The 6,119-nt window shown below is 43.9% G+C and overlaps 1 long non-coding RNA gene across 4 annotated transcripts in view; it reads right to left on the reverse strand.

Annotated features, from left to right (window-relative positions):
• Nucleotides 1-1,589: 1,589 nt before the first annotated feature.
• LOC141567512 (uncharacterized) overlaps nt 1,590-6,119 on the reverse strand; it is a 288,980-nt gene continuing 284,450 nt past the window's right edge. For 2 of the 4 annotated variants that reach the window (XR_012490185.1, XR_012490184.1), the window contains exons 4-5: nt 5,023-5,115; nt 1,590-2,770 (exon numbers count right to left, since the gene is read on the reverse strand). This is a non-coding gene — a long non-coding RNA (uncharacterized LOC141567512). Of the gene's footprint in view, nt 2,771-5,022; nt 5,116-5,431; nt 5,512-5,688; nt 5,809-6,119 lie in introns of all 4 variants that reach the window. The other 2 variants (XR_012490183.1, XR_012490182.1) reach the window with 2 other exon arrangements.

A 6,119-nucleotide genomic window follows, 5' to 3' on the forward strand; every position in this document is an offset into this window, starting at 1 on the left:
AAAAAAAAAAACACTTCCCTTTCCCAAAAGTGATTGTCCCACCAACAATCTATAAACGTTTCAGCTGTTCCACATCCTTGTCAACATTTAGTGTTGTCGGACTTGTTAGTTTTAACCAACCTGGTGTGTGCGTAGTGTGAGCTCAATGTGGTTTTAGTTTGCATTTTCCTGACAACTAATGATGTTGAGTACTTTTCCATGTGTTTATGGGCATCCATAAATTCCCATTTCCTTTGTAAAATATCAGTTCAAATCTTTCCTCCTTAAAAAAATATTGAGTTGTTTGTCTATTTCATTTTGAGGTGGAGGAGTCCTTTGACAGCCTCAAAACCAGTCCTTTGGCAGATATATATTTTGGAGCCTGGTTTTAACCATCAGGAGGTCAGAGGCTATGCAAAGCCTTGCAGTGTTCCAACTGTTCATTCTAAAGTAGGAGCTACTTCAGGTTGGTGTCGGTCAGGTCCCTCTCTCTTCCCATTCCAACGCGTGGCTGCATAGATCACCAAGCCGAGAAGTGTATGCACAGTCAGGAACAGGAGGGATGAGAGAATAAAGATCTGGGAGAAGAAGGAAGGAGCAGAAGTGGGGGTTGGCACAGGAAAGAAGTTGCCTGGAGTTAAGCTCAGGAGACAGTGTCCCACACCCATCCTTCCTTCTCCTGGACACGGGCTTCACTTTGCGTGGAGCTACCACGGATTCTTTTATGTTGAGCCCTGTAGACTCGGGGTCTGTCATTGTTATTTCTGCTCTTCAGCAAATATTTCTGGCTGTCTTTCTTCCTGATACAAGGAAGAACTACATTTCCTTGCCTCCTTTGAAGTAAGCACAACCATATGAGTTGCCTTGGCTGGTAAAATGTGAGCAACAGTGACTTCTGGGCAAAAACTTTAAGAGCCAGTACAATTCTTGCTTCCCATGTTCCCTTCCCACTACTGTGATAATCATAGTGATTGGGTTTGGGGTGATTACAATGAGCAGAGGCCCCTGCTGACATGAGTGCGATGTGTAGTATTAGTATGAAATTAACTTCTGCTGAGATTTTGTGGTTGGTTGTTACTGCAGCATAGCCGGGCCTATCCTGATTGACAGAGGATTGCTTTCTCTTTCTATTGGCTGCCTAAGAGGTAGGATGGGATATATATGATTCAGCTCTCTTTCTTCCCTCACCTTTAGACATGTGCAGTCACTATTCTGTGAAATTGATAGTCTGATTATCTTACAGCAAATGAATAAATATAACAGTTGGAACTTGATCTTGCCATTAAGTTTCTTCTCTCCTCTTGGTCTTTTTTTCAAGCAGCAGGAAAGTGGTTTTTATTTTTAATGCACGATAACCAATGAAGTGAATTAGAGCAAATTTTAATTCAGGCAATAACAAACAGAATTGAATTCCATTTTGAAATAGGGACGAAAAGGTACAGAAATCATGTGAACTTACAGCTCCTTATGGGATCCCAGAAAGATTTAAATGGGCAAGCTAAGCAGAAACTTCCCTGAGAAGAGTAGGAGCCAGGAGAAGCCAGTACAGTGATTGCTAGAACCTTCTTCTCTCAGAGAAGCGCAGGACCTGACATTCAGACCAGTCCTTCAGAGCTGAATGTAGCGTCTTCTCTTCTCCAACCAAGCCCTGTCGTCAGGGCTGATATTTGTCCACCAATTCTTGCCCATTAATTATCAGCAAATCCATAACTTCCCAAGTTGACGTGTCCAGTTTCAAACAAATTGCACATTAAATGTTTCAGACTCTTTAGCATATCCATAGAATGTTTACAAAGGGCCTAGCACTGAGCTTTGGGAATTAAAGAGGAAATAAAAGTCCAGTTGATTGTACACAATTCAACAAATATTTATTGGTTGCTTTTATAAGGCCTGACAATCATCATTCCTATACCAATCTGCCCAAAATACAGTGAGGGGGTTCTTGTTCAATCCCAGAGATGAGACGTGTCAACAGAGAACCAAATGGCCACTGTTTTAATAGTGAAGGCTCACAGATCAGCCTTTTCCTTCGTTCTGGAGCAATGATGGAAGCAGTGCACCAGAACATGCGGGACTCCCACTGCAAGCAGCGATGTTTCCCATTGTGATGGTGACTTGCACTCTCTCCCCAGCCCAGCTTCCTTCAGGAGTTTGGCCTCTGGACCTGGGCTCATTTTTGTGGCTCTATCAATATCCTTCATGATGGCCCAGCTTGGGTACGATGGATGATGATCTGCTATAGTGATTGCCATTCATTTTGCAATTTTATTTCAATTAAAAGAGTAAGGCTTAGGGGGTGTGGCCCTCCCCAACTCCCCAAGGCTGAGCGCTTAATTCCCTGGGCTGGGAGCCCCTGATGAACACACATGGAACTGATTTAGTGGCCAGACGGCGTAACAGCAGAGGGAATTATACTAAAGACATGGGCTTCTCTGCCGCCGGCCTGTTTCTAGACTGTATGTACGGCTAACAGCGTGGAGCCATTACTGGGTGCCAGACACGGCCCAACGCTTTCCTTTTATTATCTTATTGAATCCTAGCAACAACCCTAGGAGGTAACCATTCTTTTCATCACCACTTTACAAATGAGGAAACTGAGACACAGCCACTCAGGGCCCCTTGTAAATGGCAGACGCATGATTTGTGCCCCTAAGTGTGACTCTACAGTCGTCACTAAGCTTTAAGAACATGGTAGGAAGAGATGCACACACAGGAATGGAGGCTTCTTGGCAACCTGCTGGGGTACAATTTAGCCAGGCAAACTCTGTCGAACAAATCGAGGCTCCGTGTCCTGGAAGAGAAGTAAAGGGACCTTTATAAAAAACTTAGGTCATCTAAAACTTATTATTATATTAAACAGTCTCCAAGATCCAGCGTAAAATGCAAAGGGAAATCGAAGAGCAGCATGTGCAGTATGATCACACTTATGGGGACACAGGACAGCTATAGTGATCTGTACATGAATCTGAAGAACAACGCAGAAAGTTCCTGGGAGGCTATGCACAAGATTGTGTTTGCCTCTGGGGCCGGTGGATGGAGGGACGCAAGAGGGAAAGGATGCTGGAAAGGGCATTTTCCTATTCAGCTCTGTGGAATTACGCCCTGCACTGACGTTTTCCCAATAAGAATGTATTCCTGTATTATTTATATAATTTTTAGACACATGTCTGTGTTAAAAAGACAGTAGCAAGTGTTGGCAAGCCCGTGGAGTGACTGGGGTTTGGCCTGTGACATGATGTAGCTTTGGGAAACAGTCTGGCGGTCCCTCACAATGCCCAACATTCAGTTACTGTAGGAGCTAGCGGTTCCACACAAAAACTGTACCTGTGTGTTCACAGCAGCGTGATTCATAAGAGCCAAAAGGAGGGGAAAACCCAAATGTCCATCAACTGATGAATGGCTAAGTAAACTGCAGTATAGCCGTGCAATGGGGGTGCGCAAAATGGGTGAGCGGGGTCAAAAGGTCCAAACTTCCAGTTACAAAATCAGTAAGTCTTGGGGATGTAGCACACAGCATGGTGACTATAGGTAACAGTATTTATTGTATATTTGAAAGTTGCTAAGAGAGTAAGTCTTAGAAGTGCTCAGCACAAGAAACAACATTGGAGCTCTGTGAGGTGATGGCTGTTCAGTAGACTTACTGTCGTGATCATTTTGCAACATAAGCATACATTAAGTCATTGTGTTGTATACCTGAAACTAACAATGTTATATGTCAATTATCTCTCAATTGTAAAAAGAATGCACAACAGGGTCTGCAGTGAAAAGCATATCCCTTTTGTCCATAGTCAACCAGTACTGATGCCTGGGCTGACATCGCTGCCAAGTTTTGGACCCTTCAGGAACCTTCATGAGAACAGTATTTTAAATGGGTGAAGAGTGCCTTTTAAAGTGGGCTTTTCACGGTGCCAATAGAAATGGGTACCTCTGTTCTTAGAGGGCAAGATAGAACATTTCCTCTTGGTAAATATCAAAGAGCTTTTGAAATAGTCAGATAGCTCCCTTGTCCCAGGATTAGGCAATGAGGCAAACGGCATTTTGGAACTCTATGAAGAGTTCTATAATTGGGGTAGTAACCCTGGGTCGGAAAGATTTACACACACACACACACACACACACACACACACACACGCACGCACACACACAGTGTGGTAAAATAGAAAGTTGCTGGGAGTGTGAATCAGACAGGCTGGTTGTGCATCTCCACTCCACCAGATACAATGAACCTGAGTTAGGAAATCTCTCTCAACCTCAGCTTCCTCGGCTGTTAACTGGGGCTAATGTTGCCTCTTTTGCAGGACCTGAACCAGGCTGAGGTGACTGAGACACTCACCTTGGGAGTGAAGTTTAAGGAGGCGCCAAAAACCTCAGTAGTCAAAATAAAGACTACTTTAATGTGATATTTCAGAACATCAAATTAGCAAGCAATAGCTGGGGGCTGGCCACTGTTATTATAAATACAGCTTTCCTGGAATTAGAGATGATTCAGGTAGCACCTCTAGTTTCGTGTATGACACTCAGAAATAGGTGTCTTCCAGGTGAATCATGGAACTTGGGGTAAGGGGTGTTTGTTGTATCCTTGGATCATAGAATGGTGAATTTCTCTGGTGACTCCCATGTCCCCCCCCCCCCCCAACTTCTCACAACGGAAATGGGACTCCCTCCTCAAGCCATTTATCAGAGTGGCAGATGAAAATTATGTAACAGGAAGTTTTCTGTTCATATTGTAATATAACTAAATCACCAGTTTTTCTATTGATAATTCATTATGTGTTGCCACTCGCTCGCTGCAGCCCTGAAATGCTTTTTGCCATAATGATTTTAAACCCCACGTCTGTAATGGCCTCCTGACGACGTCGATCACCTCCCCTTCCATGTACAATAATATTATTCTGTGATCCGTCTTGGGAGAACGCTTAAAAGCTTTCTCTCATTTTCTCCATCTAACTCATGTATTATCTGAGTTTTTACATTAAATGGCCATTCTTAATATCCCATGACACGTCACCTCTTTTCTAGAGAGGACACTGATACAGTACTTACCCGATTCCAGAATCTATACTAATCAAATCATGCTTTCCCACTTCAGCCGAGAGCAGTTCGTTCGGTGCAACAGCATTTAATCTGGAAAAGGAACTTATGAAAGAGAGCAAAAACAATTGAAGCCGCAGTTGGTTAAATGCGAATGTGATTGATGCAATTTGTTTTATAAAAAGGAATTAGCAGATATTGAAGTCAAGTTGTGGAACGAAGGTCAAAAACGCCCAGATTTATTGTCCGCCGTACAACCAACAACAATGCATTTTTAAAAGCCTAACCCAGGCAAATTGTGGGTGAACATTTGAGTTTTGATATGAATGGAGAAGAAAGGCTACAGCTAAGGCTTTTCATCTGCACTGTGATCTAGTAATTTAAAAACCGGGAAGTCCATCCTTGAAATCCTCACACTCACCCACAACTTGCTCCACTGTCCTTAGTCCGGGCTCCCCAGTACTGCCTTGAGCAAGAAGCTCGAAAGCCTCCTTTCAGCACCTATTTGAAGGAGGAAAGAATGTCTGATCATCGACTAGCCTTCCCTGTAGAATTCAAACAGAAAACAGGAAAGTAGAAGCTCAAATTCCTTTCAGATATAAAGGGACATAACCGACTGTTGCCTTGAGGCCCCTGGGCTGGGGATATTTTGATTCTAAGAGTCAGACACCTCCATACCTGCAGGCTGATTTCTGTCTCGTACATATAGACGGTTCCATCTCACTAATGGATTGGGGGCAGGACACGGGATGCGCGTGGAGGCCAGTGATGGAGATGTTCATTTCAACCTAGAAGTGGCTGGGGGTTGAGAGGAGGGCAAGGATGGAGACAGAGAACAATGAATCATCCATCCTCTTGATGTGGGTACCAGCCCTGAGGGGAACAGATGAACTTGACAGGGGCCCCCAAGGACAAGCAGCGGAGGTCCCCCACTCCCTGGTTCCAATGGGGGCCAAATAGATCTAGGTTTGAATTCTGTCTCTGCCACATAATAGCTGTGTGACTTTGGGCAAGTCACTTAACCTTTCTGAAGCTTTGTCCTCCTCTGCATAACGGGGACAACAGTATGTCCCTTGTAGGTTGCAGTGAAGATAACAGATCTACGCAAA

The sequence above is a fragment of the Rhinolophus sinicus genome, linkage group LG11 (assembly GCF_036562045.2).
Source record: "Rhinolophus sinicus isolate RSC01 linkage group LG11, ASM3656204v1, whole genome shotgun sequence".
In the NCBI taxonomy this organism is placed as follows: domain Eukaryota; kingdom Metazoa; phylum Chordata; class Mammalia; order Chiroptera; family Rhinolophidae; genus Rhinolophus; species Rhinolophus sinicus.